This window comes from Rutidosis leptorrhynchoides, chromosome 9 (genome assembly GCF_046630445.1).
Source record: "Rutidosis leptorrhynchoides isolate AG116_Rl617_1_P2 chromosome 9, CSIRO_AGI_Rlap_v1, whole genome shotgun sequence".
Classification (NCBI taxonomy): Eukaryota; Viridiplantae; Streptophyta; class Magnoliopsida; order Asterales; family Asteraceae; genus Rutidosis; species Rutidosis leptorrhynchoides.
This window is the reverse complement of record NC_092341.1, coordinates 258,176,108-258,199,030: the sequence shown is the minus strand read 5'-3', so window position 1 is coordinate 258,199,030 and position 22,923 is coordinate 258,176,108. Positions and strand designations below refer to the sequence as shown.

The 22,923-nt window shown below is 37.3% G+C and overlaps 1 non-coding gene across 1 annotated transcript; it reads left to right on the top strand.

The window, feature by feature from the left end:
* The first annotated feature begins 7,529 nt into the window (after positions 1–7,529).
* LOC139869567 (small nucleolar RNA R71) lies at positions 7,530–7,636 on the top strand. Its single transcript, XR_011766172.1, has one exon. It is a non-coding gene; the product is annotated as a small nucleolar RNA R71 (small nucleolar RNA).
* Positions 7,637–22,923: the final 15,287 nt, after the last annotated feature.

The following is a 22,923-nucleotide window of genomic DNA, read 5'->3' as shown; positions in this document are numbered from 1 at the left end:
GAGGAAGAGAAGATCGACGCGTTTGTGAAAGGATTACCGGAAAGAATCCAAGAAGATATAAGTTCACACGAGCCCGCCTCCATACAACAGGCATGTAGAATGGCTCACAAACTAGTGAACCAGATTGAAGAAAGAATTAAAGAACAGACTGCTGAAGAGGCCAATGTGAAGCAAGTCAAAAGAAAGTGGGAGGAAAACGGTGATAAGAATCACCAATACAACAACAGTAATTACAACAATAATCGCAACACTTATCCCAACAATCGCAACATCAATCGCAACTACAACAAACGGCCCAACAACAACAACAATAACAACAACAACAACAACAACAGCTACAACAATCATCCCAACAACAATAATAACCGCAACAACAACAACAATCAGAAGCAGCTATGCCAAAGGTGTGAAAAGTATCACTCGGGGTTCTGCACCAAATTTTGCAACAAGTGTAAAAAAAATGGTCATAGCGCGGCGAAGTGTGATGTCTACGGACCAGGGGTTAACAGAACGAAAGGAACAAATGGTGCCGGAACGAGTAATGGCGGAGCAAGTAGTGTCGGAGCAAGTTATGCCAATGTAGTTTGTTATAAATGTGGAAAACCGGGCCACATTATTAGAAATTGCCCGAACCAGGAGAACACGAATGGACAAGGCCGCGGAAGAGTTTTCAATATTAATGCGGCAGAGGCACAGGAAGACCCGGAGCTTGTTACGGGTACGTTTCTTATTGACAATAAATCTGCTTACGTTTTATTTGATTCGGGTGCGGATAGAAGCTATATGAGTAGAGATTTTTGTGCTAAATTAAGTTGTCCATTGACGCCTTTGGATAGTAAATTTTTACTCGAATTAGCAAATGGTAAATTAATTTCAGCAGATAATATATGTCGGAATCGAGAAATTAAACTGGTTAGCGAAACATTTAAGATTGATTTGATACCAGTAGAGTTAGGGAGTTTTGATGTGATAATCGGTATGGACTGGTTGAAAGAAGTGAAAGCAGAGATCGTTTGTTACAAAAATGCAATTCGCATTATATGAGAAAAAGGAAAACCCTTAATGGTGTACGGAGAAAAGGGCAACACGAAGCTACATCTTATTAGTCATTTGAAGGCACAAAAACTAATAAGAAAAGGTTGCTATGCTGTTCTAGCACACGTCGAGAAAGTACAAACTGAAGAAAAGAGCATCAATGATGTTCCCATTGCAAAAGAATTTCCCGATGTATTTCCGAAAGAATTACCGGGATTACCCCCACATCGATCCGTTGAATTTCAAATAGATCTTGTACCAGGAGCTGCACCAATAGCTCGTGCTCCTTACAGACTCGCACCCAGCGAGATGAAAGAACTGCAAAGCCAATTACAAGAACTTTTAGAGCGTGGTTTCATTCGACCAAGCACATCACCGTGGGGAGCTCCTGTTTTGTTTGTCAAGAAGAAAGATGGTACATTCAGGTTGTGTATCGACTACCGAGAGTTGAACAAACTTACCATCAAGAACCGCTACCCACTACCGAGAATCGACGACTTATTTGATCAACTACAAGGCTCGTCTGTTTATTCAAAGATTGACTTACGTTCCGGGTATCATCAAATGCGGGTGAAAGAAGATGATATTCCAAAGACTGCTTTCAGAACACGTTACGGTCATTACGAGTTTATGGTCATGCCGTTTGGTTTAACTAATGCACCAGCTGTGTTCATGGACCTTATGAACCGAGTGTGTGGACCATACCTTGACAAGTTTGTCATTGTTTTCATTGATGACATACTTATTTACTCAAAGAATGACCAAGAACACGGTGAACATTTGAGAAAGGTGTTAGAAGTATTGAGGAAGGAAGAATTGTACACTAAGTTTTCAAAGTGTGCATTTTGGTTGGAAGAAGTTCAATTCCTCGGTCACATAGTGAACAAAGAAGGTATTAAGGTGGATCCGGCAAAGATAGAAACTGTTGAAAAGTGGGAAACCCCGAAAACTCCGAAACACATAAGCCAGTTTTTAGGACTAGCTGGTTACTACAGAAGGTTCATCCAAGACTTTTCCAGAATAGCAAAACCCTTGACTGCATTAACGCATAAAAGGAAGAAATTTGAATGGAATGATGAACAAGAGAAAGCGTTTCAGTTATTGAAGAAAAAGCTAACTACGGCACCTATATTGTCATTGCCTGAAGGGAATGATGATTTTGTGATTTATTGTGACGCATCAAAGCAAGGTCTCGGTTGTGTATTAATGCAACGAACGAAGGTGATTGCTTATGCGTCTAGACAATTGAAGATTCACGAACAAAATTATACGACGCATGATTTGGAATTAGGCGCGGTTGTTTTTGCATTAAAGACTTGGAGGCACTACTTATATGGGGTCAAAAGTATTATATATACCGACCACAAAAGTCTTCAACACATATTTAATCAGAAACAACTGAATATGAGGCAGCGTAGGTGGATTGAATTACTGAATGATTACGACTTTGAGATTCGTTACCACCCGGGGAAGGCAAATGTGGTAGCCGATGCCTTGAGCAGGAAGGACAGAGAACCCATTCGAGTAAAATCTATGAATATAATGATTCATAATAACCTTACTACTCAAATAAAGGAGGCACAATAAGGAGTTTTAAAAGAGGGAAATTTAAAGGATGAAATACCTAAAGGATCGGAGAAGCATCTTAATATTCGGGAAGACGGAACCCGGTATAGGGCTGAAAGGATTTGGGTACCAAAATTTGGAGATATGAGAGAAATGGTACTTAGAGAAGCTCATAAAACCAGATACTCAATACATCCTGGAACGGGGAAGATGTACAAGGATCTCAAGAAACATTTTCGGTGGCCGGGTATGAAAGCCGATGTTGCTAAATACGTAGGAGAATGTTTGACGTGTTCTAAGGTCAAAGCTGAGCATCAGAAACCATCAGGTCTACTTCAACAACCCGAAATCCCGGAATGGAAATGGGAAAACATTACCATGGATTTCATCACTAAATTGCCAAGGACTGCAAGTGGTTTTGATACTATTTGGGTAATAGTTGATCGTCTCACCAAATCAGCACACTTCCTACCAATAAGAGAAGATGACAATATGGAGAAGTTAGCACGACTGTATTTGAAGGAAGTCGTCTCCAGACATGGAATACCAATCTCTATTATCTCTGATAGGGATGGCAGATTTATTTCAAGATTCTGGCAGACATTACAGCAAGCATTAGGAACTCGTCTAGACATGAGTACTGCCTATCATCCACAAACTGATGGGCAGAGCGAAAGGACGATACAAACGCTTGAAGACATGCTACGAGCATGTGTTATTGATTTCGGAAACAGTTGGGATCGACATCTACCGTTAGCAGAATTTTCCTACAACAACAGCTACCATTCAAGCATTGAGATGGCGCCGTTTGAAGCACTTTATGGTAGAAAGTGCAGGTCTCCGATTTGTTGGAGTGAAGTGGGGGATAGACAGATTACGGGTCCGGAGATTATACAAGAAACTACCGAGAAGATCATCCAAATTCAATAACGGTTGAAAACCGCCCAAAGTCGCCAAAAGAGCTACGCTGACATTAAAAGAAAAGATATAGAATTTGAAATTGGAGAGATGGTCATGCTTAAAGTTGCACCTTGGAAAGGCGTTGTTCGATTTGGTAAACGAGGGAAATTAAATCCAAGGTATATTGGACCATTCAAGATTATTGATCGTGTCGGACCAGTAGCTTACCGACTTGAGTTACCTCAACAACTCGCTGCTGTACATAACACTTTCCACGTCTCGAATTTGAAGAAATGTTTTGCTAAAGAAGATCTCACTATTCCGTTAGATGAAATCTAAATCAACGAAAAACTTCAATTCATCGAAGAACCCGTCGAAATAATGGATCGTGAGGTTAAAAGACTTAAGCAAAACAAGATACCAATTGTTAAGGTTCGATGGAATGCTCGTAGAGGACCCGAGTTCACCTGGGAGCATGAAGATCAGATGAAGAAGAAATACCCGCATCTATTTCCAGAAGATTCGTCAACACCTTCAACAGCTTAAAATATCGGGACGAAATTTATTTAACGGGTAGGTACTGTAGTGACCCGAACTTTTCCATGTTTATATATATTAATTGAGATTGATATTTACATGATTAAATGTTTCCAACATGTTAAGCAATCAAACTTGTTAAGACTTGATTAATTGAAATATGTTTCATATAGACAATTGACCACCCAAGTTGATCGGTGATTCACGAACGTTAAAACTTGTAAAAACTATATGATGACATATATATGGATATATATATAGTTAACATGATACTATGATAAGAAAACATATCATAAATTATATTAACAATGAACTACATATGTAAAAACAAGACTACTAACTTAATGATTTTTAAACGAGACATATATGTAACGATTATCGTTGTAAAGACATTTAATGTATATATATCATATTAAGAGATATTCATACATGATAATATCATGATAATATAATAATTTAAAATCTCATTTGATATTATAAACATTGGGTTAACAACATTTAACAAGATCGTTAACCTAAAGGTTTCAAAACAACACTTACATGTAACGACTAACGATGACTTAACGACTCAGTTAAAATGTATATACATGTAGTGTTTTAATATGTATTTATACACTTTTGAAAGACTTCAATACACTTATCAAAATACTTCTACTTAACAAAAATGCTTACAATTACATCCTCGTTCAGTTTCATCAACAATTCTACTCGTATGCACCCGTATTCGTACTCGTACAATACACAGCTTTTAGATGTATGTACTATTGGTATATACACTCCAATGATCAGCTCTTAGCAGCCCATGTGAGTCACCTAACACATGTGGGAACCATCATTTGACAACTAGCATGAAATATCTCATAAAATTACAAAAATATGAGTAATCATTCATGACTTATTTACATGAAAACAAAATTACATATCCTTTATATCTAATCCATACACCAACGACCAAAAACACCTACAAACACTTTCATTCTTCAATTTTCTTCATCTAATTGATCTCTCTCAAGTTATATCTTCAAGTTCTAAGTGTTCTTCATAAATTCCAAAAGTTCTAGTTTCATAAAATCAAGAATACTTTCAAGTTTGCTAGCTCACTTCCAATCTTGTAAGGTGATCATCCAACCTCAAGAAATCTTTGTTTCTTACAGTAGGTTATCATTCTAATACAAGGTAATAATCATATTCAAACTTTGGTTTAATTTCTATAACTATAACAATCTTATTTCAAGTGATGATCTTACTTGAACTTGTTTTCGTGTCTTGATTCTGCTTCAAGAACTTCGAGCCATCCAAGGATCCATTGAAGCTAGATCCATTTTTCTCTCTTCCAGTAGGTTTATCCAAGGAAATTAAGGTAGTAATGATGTTCATAACATCATTCGATTCATACATATAAAGCTATCTTATTCGAAGGTTTAAACTTGTAATCACTAGAACATAGTTTAGTTAATTCTAAACTTGTTCGCAAACAAAAGTTAATCCTTCTAACTTGACTTTTAAAATCAACTAAACACATGTTCTATATCTATATGATATGCTAACTTAATGATTTAAAACCTGGAAACACGAAAAACACCGTAAAACCGGATTTACGCCGTCGTAGTAACACCGCGGTCTGTTTTGGGTTAGTTAATTAAAAACTATGATAAACTTTGATTTAAAAGTTGTTATTCTGAGAAAATGATTTTTATTATAAACATGAAACTATATCCAAAAATTATGGTTAAACTCAAAGTGGAAGTATGTTTTCTAAAATGGTCATCTAGACGTCGTTCTTTCGACTGAAATGACTACCTTTACAAAAACGACTTGTAACTTATTTTTCCGACTATAAACCTATACTTTTTCTGTTTAGATTCATAAAATATAGTTCAATATGAAACCATAGCAATTTGATTCACTCAAAACGGATTTAAAATGAAGAAGTTATGGGTAAAACAAGATTGGATAATTTTTCTCATTTTAGCTACGTGAAAATTGGTAACAAATCTATTCCAACCATAACTTAATAAACTTGTATTGTATATTATGTAATCTTGAGATACCATAGACACGTATACAATGTTTCGACCTATCATGTCGACACATCTATATATATTTCGGAACAACCATAGACACTCTATATGTGAATGTTGGAGTTAGCTATACAGGGTTGAGGTTGATTCCAAAATATATATAGTTTGAGCTGTGATCAATACTGAGATACGTATACACTGGGTCGTGGATTGATTCAAGATAATATTTATCGATTTATTTCTGTACATCTAACTGTGGACAACTAGTTGTAGGTTACTAACGAGGACAGCTGACTTAATAAACTTAAAACATCAAAATATATTAAAAGTGTTGTAAATATATTTTGAACATACTTTGATATATATGTATATATTGTTATAGGTTCGTGAATCAACCAGTGGCCAAGTCTTACTTCCCGACGAAGTAAAAATCTGTGAAAGTGAGTTATAGTCCCACTTTTAAAATCTAATATTTTTGGGATGAGAATACATGCAGGTTTTATAAATGATTTACAAAATAGACACAAGTACGTGAAACTACATTCTATGGTTGAATTATCGAAATCGAATATGCCCCTTCTTATTAAGTCTGGTAATCTAAGAATTAGGGAACATACACCCTAATTGACGCGAATCCTAAAGATAGATCTATTGGGCCTAACAAACCCCATCCAAAGTACCGGATGCTTTAGTACTTCGAAATTTATATCATATCCGAAGGGTGTCCCGGAATGATGGGGATATTCTTATATATATGCATCTTGTTAATGTCGATTACCAGGTTTTCACCATATGAATGATTTTTATCTCTATGTATGGGATGTGTATTGAAATATGAAATCTTGTGGTCTATTATTATGATTTGATATATATAGGTTAAACCTATAACTCACCAACATTTTTGTTGACGTTTTAAGCATGTTTATTCTCAGGTGATTATTAAGAGCTTCCGCTGTCGCATACTTAAATAAGGACGAGATTTGGAGTCCATGCTTGTATGATATTGTGTAAAAACTGCATTCAAGAAACTTATTTTGTTGTAACATATTTGTATTGTAAACCATTATGTAATGGTCGTGTGTAAACAGGATAATTTAGATTATCATTATTTGATAATCTACGTAAAGCTTTTTAAACCTTTATTGATGAAATAAAGGTTATGGTTTGTTTTAAAATGAATGCAGTCTTTGAAAAACGTCTCATATAGAGGTCAAAACCTCGCAACGAAATCAATTAATATGGAACGTTTTTAATCAATAAGAACGGGACATTTCACTAGTCGCTTTAGATGAATGAAAAATATCTTTTTCCTGATGCCACTCATGAGAGTGGGATGCTGTGTTATCAATGATCTTGTGAGCTTCGGTTGTGGTTTTCTTCATAATGGAACCACCAGCTGCTGTGTCAATGTCTTTTCGTGTGGCGATGTCAACGCCTTTATAGAAAATTTGCACTATTTGAAAAGTATCTAAATCGTGTTGAGGACATCCTCTCAACATCCTTCCGAATCTTGTCCATGCCTCATATAACGTTTCATTTGGCTTTTGCACGAACGTGGCAATTTCTCCTTGAAGTCTCATGGCTTTAGATGCCGGAAAGAATCTTTGAAGAAATTTCTCAACTAAAATATCCCATGAGTCAATCGTTCCTTCAGGTAACGATTCTAACCAATCTTTGGCTTCTCCTTTTAAAGTCCATGGGAACAACATAAGATAAATAGTTTCATCCTCAACTTCTCGGATTTTAAATAGATTACAAATCCTATTAAAAGTTCGAAGATGTTCGTTTGGATCTTCTTTTGTTGTACCACCAAATTGGCACTGATTGGTGATCATGTGTAGGATTTGTCCTTTGATTTCAAAATCTGATGCTCTAACATCTGGCTGATTAATAGCGTGACCTTGGCCCGTGCGTGTGGCTCTCATTCGGTCTTCCATACTTTGAGGTTCCGTTACTTCCATAATTGAATTTGTTGAATCCGAATCACTAGAAGATTCTGATTTAACTATTTATGGTTCAGGAGGAATGATTAGTGGTTCAGGATCTTGGAATTGTCCTTGAATATTCTCCGGATTCTCAGTTGTGAAGTCGGGTTCAAAAAATGGATTATCGGAAATTTGAGTTGGAGAACTTGTTCGACTAGATGATGATTCTAAAGAAAAATCAACGGCAACAATATTGGCTAGATGCCTTGATCGAGTTACAGGTGGTGAACGTATGAAAGGTGGTGAACGTTTTGCTCGGTGAATTCACTGAATATCCTATTAGTTATAAAAATAAAAATTATATAAGTTATCAAATTAATAGACTTTTCTGATTTTGCCCACGTTTCGAATAGCCAATAGATGCAGCAAGTAGCCAGGACCCTTTAAATCGGAAGCCCACAACTCGCCACTAACAAATCCAACTATTACTACGAACCAGAAAATTTGGATGTCTATCAATTTAACCGCTTAAAATAATTTTTCGTTTGAAATTTTAGAGAAGAAATAGAAAATTCTATGTCCTAAAAACTAGAGCGTCGAGAAATAAGAAAGAAAAAGATTGCGTCGAAAAACGTCGAAAAAATAAAAGGTCGACAAATAAGAAAATAGCGCGTCGAAACTTAAAAGGGATTCTAAACGAAAAACGGCAATTACTTAAAATGATACTAAAATTTTAACACGGCGTCACAAAATTTTAAACCACCTAAATCTTAGTCTAAAGAAAAAGCACTTAAGGGATTTTACGGCAAAGCCTAAAAATCTAAAAGTATAAAAATAACTATGACAAAACTAAACTTAATACTAAAAGTTGTAACTAGAGTCTAAAAATCTAAAGGTAATAAAACTTAAAATAAATATATTTTTTTTTAATTTTATAGACAAAATCTTAAAAATATATATATATTTTTTATTTTTTTAAATTTTTTTAAAAAAAAAATTATTTTTATACTTTTTTTTTTTTTATTTTTTTAACGATTTTAATATTTCTTTTTTAAGGATTTTAATTTTTTTTTATAAAATTTTTTTTCCTTTTTTTCACGAAATTAATATTTTTTTTATTATTTTTTTTAAAAAACTTTTTTTAACTCATTTACTATTCATGAATAGTAAATAAAATGAAATTATGTAACAACCCAAACCAACCCACGACTAAACCACGTGAAAATACGGAGTAAAAAAAATTTCCTGTTGCTGCAACTCGCGCGCCGCGCCCCCTTCCTGGCGCGCCGCGCCAAAACGGGCTGTCCCCGGGACTTTTTAATGCGAAAATGTTTGACTAGTTCCCGACATATTTAGGCAAAACGCTTTTAACCACATGTTCAATATATGAAAACTAACACGAATCAAACATAAAATGATGTTTTACAAACCCGGGCCCACATACGCCCAAATTACCCTTTGAGTACAAAAATACAAGTTCGACCACAAAAGTTTACGTTTCAACAAAAACTACGAGCATGATGTTGGGGATAAACTACCCAAATCCTAGGTCGAATCCAAAAGTAAGCCAATCAAGCATCAAAAGGGATAATCATCTAATCCCGAGCATACCCTTGCCACGTCCGCCTTCGAACCTAAAAATGTAAACAACGAGAGGGTAAGCTAACGCTTAGTGAATGCAATACTTATACATATACATATGTAATTTACCTACACGCATCCACTTACAAACCATATATACAATGATAAACGAGCTAGCATCAACAAACACACGACTAGCAATAACGTTAGTATAATAATCAACACAATAATATACTAAACATAAAAGGCATAAACACGCTAACCGTTCACCGCTTGCTACTACCGACTTGTAGCCGACCAAGTTCATCGAGTCTCACTCGTATCATGTCACCGACTTGTGACTCGTCATATGGTGTCACCGACTTGTGAATCACCATGTAGCATCACCGACTTGTGAAGCCCCACCTAGTGTCACCGACTTGTGAACACTAAGTAATGTCACCGACTTGTGACTCATCATAAGGCGTCACCGACTTGTGAACGCCGTGTGGCATCACCGACTTGTGAAGTACCACCAAGTGTCACCGACTTGTGAACACTATAGGGTGTCACCGACTTGTGCACCACCCGCCATTACATATGAGGCCACCGACTCGTGAACCTCCAAGAGGTGTCACCGACTTGTGAAGCACCACTAAGTGCCACCGACTTGTGAGCACTATGAAGTGTCACCGACTTGTGAATCACTTCCCCGACCTAAGGCATCACCGACTTGTGATCCACCACAAAGTGTCACCGACTTGTGAACACTAATAGGTATTACCGACTTGTAATCACCTAACGAACATCTAATAAGGGTCACCGCCTTGTGAACCACCATGAGGTGTCACCGACTTGTGAGGCACCTAGCGAGACACTACCGACCCGTAGTTCTCTTCACCCATAACCTCAAATAAGTCACCAACTTGTGACATAACATCCAATACTCACGAAGTGGCGCCAAAGGCCCACATCGCGTACGAGTAAATAAACCACATACATACATGTATAAATATTCCACTCACCTTGAACACTTGAAGAACGTATCCGCGATCTTACTTCTTCCACCGACTTCACGCAAATCACCTACGCAAAGTATCAAAGCAAATAAGCTACACAAAATGCTTATTCGACTCGAACAACACTTATGTTCTTCTAGAACATCCTATTGACCAACTTTGACCAAAGACCATTTTTCGCTCGAAAACCTTCATAATCACAAATGACTTGTGATTATGCCTCAACAACATCATTTAAACATGGTTTGGTCATTCGATCACTCATTTAAACACACGACCCGCCCATTTGGTCCTAAAGTGTGTTTTACACCCTAATATGCATAAAACGATACTCACAAGTCCAAAACTTATGAAATCACATCCCGCGCTCCCGAAATAGCTAATCTTAACTCTTTTAGCCCTTAAACGCCATTTATAGGGTCGTTTACTCAAAAACCCATTTTGACCTAGAACTAGTCAAAACACCAAATTGTAAGTTTACACCTCTAATCACCAACAATCCAAGTAGCTAGTGATTTCATCAACTAATTTAGTTTTACAAACCCACCAACAATGGTTACTAACACCACTTACTAATTCAATCATCCAATTATCAACTAATGGGTTTACTCAAGAACACCCTAATCAAAACCCCAATTATAAACACTAATCATAATATGAAAACTTGGAGTTAGGACTTACCAAAACAACCAAAATGTGGCTAAGAACGATGTGCACAACTTTAACACTTGGACTTTAAATCGATTCGTGCTCCTTCTTCTTCAAATTGCCTAATCTCTCACTAGAAATCTCTCCCTCTCTAAGAATGAAATGAGAGTGTTTATGGACTTGAAATATGATCCAAAACTAGATCCAAAACTGATCTAAAAGCCACAAATCCGTCCACAAGTGAAAGGACCATAATACCCTTCATTTAGGCACTTAAAATGCTGAAAAAAACGCATCAGACCCATTCGGCGCGCCGCGCCAAAAGGTCGCGCGCCGCTCCACACTGCAGGTCAGATTCCAGAAACTTGTTTTGGCCATAACTTTTTGACCGTAGCTCCGTTTTCGATGAACCAAATATCGTTGGAAACGTAATAAGATTTCCTTTCCAATGGTAAGGCTTTGAAACATCAACTCAAACTTTATTTGGGGTTGAAAAAATACGCACACCCCTTGTACCTCCAGCAACGTCCAGTTTTCTTCGACATTCGAGCAAGCAGCACGTACATGCTTCGTACACTTCATATACGCATCGTACACCATAAATACAATATGTACAATAAATATTTGGGTCTTACAACTCTCCCCCACTTAAACTCGATCACGCCCTCGTGATCTTCGTAACTTAACCATTCAGACATACACTTCGCGGTCCTTCGACTCGCTCACAAACTCGAAACCTTTCGAACGTTTCCAAAATTCTCATATTTTTTTCATAACTCCTTTGGCAACTTCTCTCCATAAATTGCCATTTTGATTAAGATCACCGCTAACGACCCATCAATACCACGATTTCGAGCGCTACACCTCGCTCACCACCTTCTTAAACAAGAAGAAATTCAACAAGTCGCCTCTTTACTAGAGTTCACCACATTCTTACCTCGAGTAGCAACTTAATCTTATCCAAAAAGGCGCTTTAATCCGAACCGAACTCTACATTGAACCGACCAATCCTAGGTCTCGACACCAGATTTCGAATTTAACACGAACACCATTCGGAATTTTCGTCCACAAACACTTTCGTGCGGGAGTGAAACTCCCCCACTTGGTACCTTGTTCCATAAACTCATCAATCAATGACCCAAAGTCAACTCGACTTGTACATTGTTCATCAATTAACGCTACCCGCAAGGTAGTCTTTACGAAACATCGGGTTAACTCGACCCCGTTACCGTAAACTCTTCCGGATAAAACACGATGTTCCTTCATCACCTCACACGAAGGAATTTCCCACATAGCACACAAGCCTCACTAACATCAAGGTCAACTATCACGTCAACCCCTTGTCATAACGTCATGTAATTGGAAGCAATGTAAATAATCTCTTACCACGTCATGGTTACGCCCGACTCGGCTGAGCTTCCAATAACAGCAACTAATCCCGATGTTGATAAGTCAACATCCTAAACCAATCCGACCAAGTCAACACTTAGTATCTAGTGACCACCCGACTCGGTTAAGTCAAATACTCCCGGTCAACTCTCAACTTAGTCAACCCTCTAACACTTGTTGATTAACCCGGCTTGGTTAAGTCAACTCTCTTGGTCAATCCTTTATAAAATTTAACTAACCCGACCCGGTTAGTCAAATACGCTCGGTCAATCCGCCTCGATCAAAATTTACCACCAAATCAATTAACCCGACTCGGTCAACTCGTACACATTAGGTCAACCCGACTTGGTCAACACTCTCCTAACAACAAATGTTTAACCCGACTCGGTTAAGTCAAATCCACTAGGTCAACCCGACTTGGTCAAACCTCTAACAACAATTGACTAACCCGACTTAGTTAAGTCAAATACACTAGGTCAACCCGACTCGGTCAACACCTAACATCCAATTAATTAACCCGACATGGCTAATCGAAACGCAAGGACTAACCCGGCTTAGCTAGTCACTACAACACATGGGTAAACCAACCCAAACACAAGGTCACGCATACAACAAAATAAGGTAGGTACCAAAATCAAATAATACCTTACATACACGTCGCGAGAGTCATCACTTCAACTCGGGACACTCCGACCTCCGGTGTCCCTCTTTCCGGCACTTAAAACATGTGACCTTCCCCGACGGACAATCACGAGACTTATGCCCCTTTTGCCCACAATTATAACACGCGAACTTAGAACCACCCGCGTCATTCACCTTTACGCTTCCGACGCCTTCGGTAGCGCTTTTACTTTTCTTGTTCGAAAACATCGTAGTCTCGAACTTCCGCTTACTAGTATCGGAAACACTTTTCCTTAGAACAAGCGTCTCAAAACCTTTCGCCATGTCAAACAACTCGTCAAAATTTTTCACCACGTTCACGCTAATCTTCTCTTGGTAACCATCGTTCAAGATTCGATAGAAATCCTCTTTCAACATCTTATCGTTACCGACATACTCCGGGCAAAATTGGGTCTTTGATAAGAAAACGGATTTGAGAGTGTTTAAATCCATTGACCCTTGCTTCAAAGCACGCAACTCGTCCTTAAGCCTAGAAAGATCGGCCGAAGTTCGATACTCATTGAAAAATTCTGCCTTAAACTCGTCCCATGTAAAGTCCATACATTGTTCCTCACCATAAAGTTGGATTTTCGCGTCCCACCACAACTTGGCGTCGCCCCTCAACATACTACTACCATACCTCGTCTTCTTATCGAGAGGGCACTCACTAGTACGAAAAGCCCCCTCCATATCGGAGATCCATCGAGCACTCTTAAGCGGATCCCGCTCTCCCTCGAAAGTGGGAGGTTGAGCATCCTTGAAGTTCTTATAGTAAAAGTCCCGCCTTTTCACATTATCTTCTTGAAGAGCAATCTTAACTTGTTGCTTGACCATATCGACTAATTCCTCTTTAATCGAGTCCCGGAACATCCCTCTAACATCCTCTAGGAGAGCCGCTCGTTGACTTTGTATAATGGCCTCGACTTTGGCCGTGAACTCGGAGTCATCGCTTTGATCTTCGTTATCATGTCCGTTCCTTGTCCTCATTCTAAGAAATGAATTCGATTAGGAACGCAACACAAATAAGTCACATACACCGCCATGAACAATAATCACATTCATATAAGTATGACAACGTTCGCGCATCCCATCTAGTCCAATAATTGTTGTACATCACTTGCATGACTTGGCTTGCAACCGTAATAATGTTCGCGACGCATTATTACGCTCACACGCCATGCCGAGCTCATGAATACAACAACCATCTCGCTAGATATTCAACGCAAAACAACACGGTTAGTAGCAACATAGACAACACGTAGTTAAAGCATCTATTCTCAAAGGCACAAACTAGAAACCCGAACCGACCCGCAATCCTACAAGTCCCGCATAATAGCACACACAAAAGTCTAAGTCTAGGCGCCTATCTCAAGTCACCTAAATCCCTTAGACCATGCTCTGATACCACTTGTAACAACCCAAACCAACCCACGACTAAACCACGTGAAAATACGGAGTAAAAAAAATTTCCTGTTGCTGCAACTCGCGCGCCGCGCCCCCTTCCTGGCGCGCCGCGCCAAAACGGGCTGTCCCCGGGACTTTTTAATGCGAAAATGTTTGACTAGTTCCCGACATATTTAGGCAAAACGCTTTTAACCACATGTTCAATATATGAAAACTAACACGAATCAAACATAAAATGATGTTTTACAAACCCGGGCCCACATACGCCCAAATTACCCTTTGAGTACAAAAATACAAGTTCGACCACAAAAGTTTACGTTTCAACAAAAACTACGAGCATGATGTTGGGGATAAACTACCCAAATCCTAGGTCGAATCCAAAAGTAAGCCAATCAAGCATCAAAAGGGATAATCATCTAATCCCGAGCATACCCTTGCCACGTCCGCCTTCGAACCTAAAAATGTAAACAACGAGAGGGTAAGCTAACGCTTAGTGAATGCAATACTTATACATATACATATGTAATTTACCTACACGCATCCACTTACAAACCATATATACAATGATAAACGAGCTAGCATCAACAAACACACGACTAGCAATAACGTTAGTATAATAATCAACACAATAATATACTAAACATAAAAGGCATAAACACGCTAACCGTTCACCGCTTGCTACTACCGACTTGTAGCCGACCAAGTTCATCGAGTCTCACTCGTATCATGTCACCGACTTGTGACTCGTCATATGGTGTCACCGACTTGTGAATCACCATGTAGCATCACCGACTTGTGAAGCCCCACCTAGTGTCACCGACTTGTGAACACTAAGTAATGTCACCGACTTGTGACTCATCATAAGGCGTCACCGACTTGTGAACGCCGTGTGGCATCACCGACTTGTGAAGTACCACCAAGTGTCACCGACTTGTGAACACTATAGGGTGTCACCGACTTGTGCACCACCCGCCATTACATATGAGGCCACCGACTCGTGAACCTCCAAGAGGTGTCACCGACTTGTGAAGCACCACTAAGTGCCACCGACTTGTGAGCACTATGAAGTGTCACCGACTTGTGAATCACTTCCCCGACCTAAGGCATCACCGACTTGTGATCCACCACAAAGTGTCACCGACTTGTGAACACTAATAGGTATTACCGACTTGTAATCACCTAACGAACATCTAATAAGGGTCACCGCCTTGTGAACCACCATGAGGTGTCACCGACTTGTGAGGCACCTAGCGAGACACTACCGACCCGTAGTTCTCTTCACCCATAACCTCAAATAAGTCACCAACTTGTGACATAACATCCAATACTCACGAAGTGGCGCCAAAGGCCCACATCGCGTACGAGTAAATAAACCACATACATACATGTATAAATATTCCACTCACCTTGAACACTTGAAGAACGTATCCGCGATCTTACTTCTTCCACCGACTTCACGCAAATCACCTACGCAAAGTATCAAAGCAAATAAGCTACACAAAATGCTTATTCGACTCGAACAACACTTATGTTCTTCTAGAACATCCTATTGACCAACTTTGACCAAAGACCATTTTTCGCTCGAAAACCTTCATAATCACAAATGACTTGTGATTATGCCTCAACAACATCATTTAAACATGGTTTGGTCATTCGATCACTCATTTAAACACACGACCCGCCCATTTGGTCCTAAAGTGTGTTTTACACCCTAATATGCATAAAACGATACTCACAAGTCCAAAACTTATGAAATCACATCCCGCGCTCCCGAAATAGCTAATCTTAACTCTTTTAGCCCTTAAACGCCATTTATAGGGTCGTTTACTCAAAAACCCATTTTGACCTAGAACTAGTCAAAACACCAAATTGTAAGTTTACACCTCTAATCACCAACAATCCAAGTAGCTAGTGATTTCATCAACTAATTTAGTTTTACAAACCCACCAACAATGGTTACTAACACCACTTACTAATTCAATCATCCAATTATCAACTAATGGGTTTACTCAAGAACACCCTAATCAAAACCCCAATTATAAACACTAATCATAATATGAAAACTTGGAGTTAGGACTTACCAAAACAACCAAAATGTGGCTAAGAACGATGTGCACAACTTTAACACTTGGACTTTAAATCGATTCGTGCTCCTTCTTCTTCAAATTGCCTAATCTCTCACTAGAAATCTCTCCCTCTCTAAGAATGAAATGAGAGTGTTTATGGACTTGAAATATGATCCAAAACTAGATCCAAAACTGATCTAAAAGCCACAAATCCGTCCACAAGTGAAAGGACCATAATACCCTTCATTTAGGCACTTAAAATGCTGAAAAAAACGCATCAGACCCATTCGGCGCGCCGCGCCAAAAGGTCGCGCGCCGCTCCACACTGCAGGTCAGATTCCAGAAACTTGTTTTGGCCATAACTTTTTGACCGTAGCTCCGTTTTCGATGAACCAAATATCGTTGGAAACGTAATAAGATTTCCTTTCCAATGGTAAGGCTTTGAAACATCAACTCAAACTTTATTTGGGGTTGAAAAAATACGCACACCCCTTGTACCTCCAGCAACGTCCAGTTTTCTTCGACATTCGAGCAAGCAGCACGTACATGCTTCGTACACTTCATATACGCATCGTACACCATAAATACAATATGTACAATAAATATTTGGGTCTTACAAATTAATTAATTTACTATTCACATGAAAGCGACATGATAGAAATTATTAATTATAAGTTACATAATATACCCCTGAAGTATTTAATAAATACGACTTTTTAAAACTTTACGATTCAAATTTGATTCAAAATTATTATTATATTATTATATTTTATTTCAATATTATTATATTATTATATTTTATTTCAATATTATTATATTATTATATTTATTAAATTATTATATTTAAATTAATATATCTTTAATCAATAAAAAACTAAAAAAAAAACTTAAATACCCCGTGAAGACACAAAAAGTGTCCCCGGCAGCGGCGCCAAAAACTTGATGTGTTCTAGAGGGTGTGTATGAAACGGCTATCAGTTTTATATTTATTTACTACAGGAAATCACCTAAATTAAATTAAAACACAAAAGGCAAGTATACCTATCGTGTAATAATATAGCTAAGGTAAAGTCCGGGAGGTCAATCCGTGGACACTATTATTGGGTATCTTACTAGGTCAAATTAGTTAATTAAGTAGTTAAACTAGATTTAGTAATATATAGTAATTATAGGTAACTTTGGGGGGATTTACCGTTTAATGACCGGTTTGTCGATTTTATATTTTAAGCGTACAGATAAATGACGATAATTAAAGTGCGTAAAATAAATAACAATATTTAAATGACAATAAATAAAATTGCGAGTAAATGAAAGTACGATGAGAAATACAATAAAAGAATTATGCTTATTTAAACTTCCGTAATCATGATGTTTGACGTTTTGATTTTAATTTATTATGCTGGGTTAATTGTCCTTTGTCCTGGATTTATTTGATACCTATCTGGTTTTTGCCCATAATAGTTCATCGGTCATAATTATAAAATGATCGTCAAATTAACCTTATACCCGAAGTAAAATATTCCAACTAATTGGGGATTCGAACTGTAACAAGGTCTTAATACTTTATTAATAATTACACCAGGTTATCGACTGTGTGTAATCCAAAGTCTTAATACTTTGTTAACAATTACACCAATTACCCTTGTATGTAATCCACCCCTGTTTTAATTAGTCCATGATTATTAATTTACCTACTTGGCCAGAATGAATAATAAATTACCCAACCCAATTGATTAATTAAATGATTGTAAAAGATGTCGTATAAACGTCACTAAATAGGACATGCATAATCATTTAATAATTATTAGATTAACTAATTTGAAGATAGGTTCGACAGACTCCAAAGAGTTGTCATTCGATTAGACAATACCCCCCATCTATTAATGGTCCATGGTCCAATGTCCACAAGTGTCGGTCTTTTGTCCATACCCTAATTATGGTACAAAATCTAATAACCCAATCTTTAATATTTAGTCCAACATCATGATTAATTCGGCTCAAATAAGCATAATAATAACTTAGTTACGAGACATTAATTTAAAAAGGAAGAACATAGCTTACAGTGGTGAATAATCGCGTAGCGTTACACGGACAGAGTACCGACTTTAAAACTCGTAAAACATTTTTTACAATAACTCAATTATTATTAAACTTAAATTAAAATTATAATTATAAATATATATAAATTACATATATAGAGAAAGAAGATTGGAAAAAGGTGTGTCTTTCTTCATTCTCCGTAGTCTCGTTTTATAGGCAAATGTTGATTTGAAATTTTCACTTATGACCCCTTAACTATGCTCAATTAACAACTTTTTATTATTTATTATTATTCTTATTATGAATTATTTAAATATTATATTATATTCTTGTGCATAGTTGACTTGTACTTTCAGCTCCGTTGCGTCGAGCGTTGAAAGTTGGTTCATGTCTCGGTTCCGAATTTTCGAACGCCTTTTCATATAATTTAATATCTTGTACTTTGCGTTTTGCGGCTTGTACATTTGTAATTTTTAGACGTTTTGGTCGTTTGCGTCTTCAAATCGTCGAATCTGCCTTTTGTCTTCACCATTTATTATTTAAACGAATATCACTTGTAAATAGAATAATTGCAACTAAAATCTTGTCTTTCTTGAGAGATAATGCTATGAAATATGTGTTCGTTTTTAGCATTATCAGTTGTGTTCCCTAGGTGTTGACAAAGAATAACACATGTCTGCACATGCGTTAAACTTCTGCATTCTCACGTGGTCTTGTAAGGTCACTTGTCAGCCGCCGACACGTGTCCTTTTCTGTTCAACTTTGTCTTCGACTTATGTTGAATAGTACAATTGATGTAGACCACTCAAGAAACCACTATGCTTGTAATGGAGCATAGCTGTCTTGTGTAGTAAGCTGCTTTCCAGCCATGCTATTCTTTTATGCTGAGTCACTTGATATTCTTGAAATGCTGGGTATACATCATGTGCTATTTGAAGAATACTGTCTACTTTGTGCTTGTAGACTGGGCAGCTAACTAAACACTCGACACAACAATATTTGTTGTCCAAACATGAACAAACCTGTGTTGGCTGCACATAACATTCTAGTGTAAACATCTGCTGTTTTGTCATAATTAAATCCTTAATTGCTTTGGGGACTCAACAGGTATGAACCAAGTTTCTTCTAAAATATTTGTGGTTCAATTCTTACTCATATAATGAGAGCGTGCTTGGGCGAGAATATGGGGTTTGTAAAATTCATAGTTAGTGTACCAACGAGAAAGCATAAATTTAAAAAGATGGTAGATTTCAAGGAAGTGATTGTGTTCTCACTAGGATACTTTGATGAATGGTCTACAAAAGGCGTTTGTTGGGGTTTTCTTATTATTGTTAAAGGAAACCATAGATAGACGAGACATGATATTGTATGAGTGATCGTTGACATGTGGGTTCGAGATTTGATGGGTCAAGATCGATGGGTGAGGCGTAGTTGTCTCAAGAAAGAATCCTATAATTGAAGAATCGCATACTTTAATTGGTCTTCTAGTGTAAGAAGAAGATTTTCTAGTTTAAGAAGATGGTGGCGAAAGAAACCGAAATGGTCCAAGCTAGTATCTATAAGATTGGATTATCAATCGTCCCATTAACCTCCATCTTTCATTTAAAGATACAGTTATTTCCCAATGGTTTACACCCCGATGGTAACTCAGCTAATACCCAAGTGTTATTTTCCTTAATAGAATTCATACCGTCACGAACCGCTTCTTTCCAAAAAGTAACATCACGAGATCTCATAGCTTCATCGTAGGTTCCAGGATCTTCCTCAATATTATGACAATAGTAGAGTTTAGATTGAACATATTCTCCAGATCCTTCAACTAGATATAGTTGAAAATCAGAACCATATTATTTAGGAGTTCTAGTTCTACTCCCACTACGAGATTCGGGTGTCTCATTAAGAATTTCTTCCATCTGATCTCCTTAGGAGGTTACGTTCGCAATAGGCACCATATCCTTTGGTCTAGGTATTGAGGTAAACCTTGACTCATTAAAAATAGCATCTCTAGACTCTACGAAGATATTAACCGAGACCGAGTCATTAGGTTCAATAACATAAAACCTATAAGCCTTGGAATGCTCGACATATCCAATGATAATGCAATCAATACCTTTCTCACCCAATGTTTTCCTTTTGGGTTCTGGAAATCTTACAACCTCCTGACAACCACAAATATGCAAGTAATGCAAGTTGGGTCGTCTTTTATACCAAAGTTCATAAGGTGTGGTCTTTCCCTTTTTGTTGGGAACCCTATTCAAAAATTTAGCAAACCGTTAGCATGGCTTCACCCCAAAAACCTTCACTCAAACCCGAATAGGACAACATGGAATTAACCATTTTCTTGAGAGACATATTCTTCCTTCGACTACACCATTTTGTTGTGGCATATAAGGAGCCATGGTTTGGTGAATTTCACCTATTGATTGGAAATAAATCGGGTCATAGTATTCATTCCCTTTATTGGTACATAAAGTCTTAACTGATTCATTCTGTTGCAATTCTACTTCAGTTTTATAGATGTTAAACTTGTCTAAGGATTCATTTTTAGCATGCAAAAGATATACATAACATAACCTAGACGCATCATCGATAGATGTGATCATATACTTCTTGTTACCCATAGAAGGGGTAGCATGGAAGTCACAAAGATCAATATGAATTAATTCTAAAGGTAAAGATTTTATGTTTATCTCTTTGAAAGGAAATCTAATGATTTTAGTCAACTTAGAAGTTTTGCATTTTTCCAAATTCAACTTAAAACTAGGTATCAAAAATTCCTTGTACATTCCATACAATCTTTTATAATGTACATGTCCTAAACGTGCATGCCGTAAACAAGAATCTTTAGAACTAGAATTAATCATACAAGTAGAATTCAAGGCTTTAGGAACATTCTTGAGATTTAGCATAAACATGCCATTGTTGTAATAGCCAAAGTCAATAACAACACCACCTTTGGACAAAATATATTTGTCGGATTCAAAACACTTGTTTATACCCATATTTATTCAAATATAGCATTAGAAAATCAAATTCTTCCTTAATTTAGGTACATACAATACATTATTAAGAGTAATTATTTTTTCAGAACTAAATTCCAATACAACACAACCACAACCTAGAACATTTGCTACAGATTCGTTGCCCATATGAAGCACATCATTGTCCGGTACAAAAGTCTTGAACCAACAACGATCCTTGCTAGCATGGTAAGTGGCACCCGAATCAATCCACCAACCAACATTATCATCCTGCACATAGAGCCTCATAAATATGTGATACATAATTCTTAAAAGTATTTAACAAGTCTAGAAATTGACCTTGGTTTGAAGCCGAATCTTTAGACCCTTGTCCCGCACCCGAAGTGCTTGCTCCATCAAAGTTCTTCACACGACAACCCTTTTTGAAATGATCGAATTTACCGCATCTCCAACAAGTCCTTTTGTCCCTCTTCTTGGTACCATTCTTGTTGCCATCAAATTTCCTTTTCTTACCATTTGATTTCTTGTGATTGTTGTTTTTATTCCCACGGTTATTATCTGCTGTCATGTTGATAGAAGACGATACTGGTTTCATACCCTTTCCTTTGACACCCTCTGGTGCCCGTATTAATTCCTCAATACGCAAGTGGCCACCCCATTCGGTCAAATTCATTTCTTTTTTTTTCTTTTTTTTTGTTTCAAAGTGTGGTTAAATTATTTCCAAGATGGAGGCAATTTATCAATGATACATGACATCGAAATGGATTCATCCATATTCAAGTCATGTTGAGTAAATTGTCCCAAAATCCTAAGAATTTTATGGAATCGCTCCATAACCGGCCTTGTGTCTACCATTTTGTAATTGTTAAAATTACTAACCAATAACTTCTTATTAGAAGCATCTTCGTCCATGTACTTGGTCTCCAACAAATCCCATAGTTCCATAGCTGACTCAATAGATTGATAGAAATCAAATAATATATCAGACATACCATTCAATATGTGGCCACAACAAATGAATCATCATTATCCCACTTGTTTCCCTTTCAGGTTTGTTCTAAGGTTTCATTGTCCATTTCTTCGGGCATTGGGGTTGATAGAACATACACTACCTTCAAAGTTGTCAATAAATACTTCATATTTTTCTGCCATCTACTAAAATCCACTCCTTC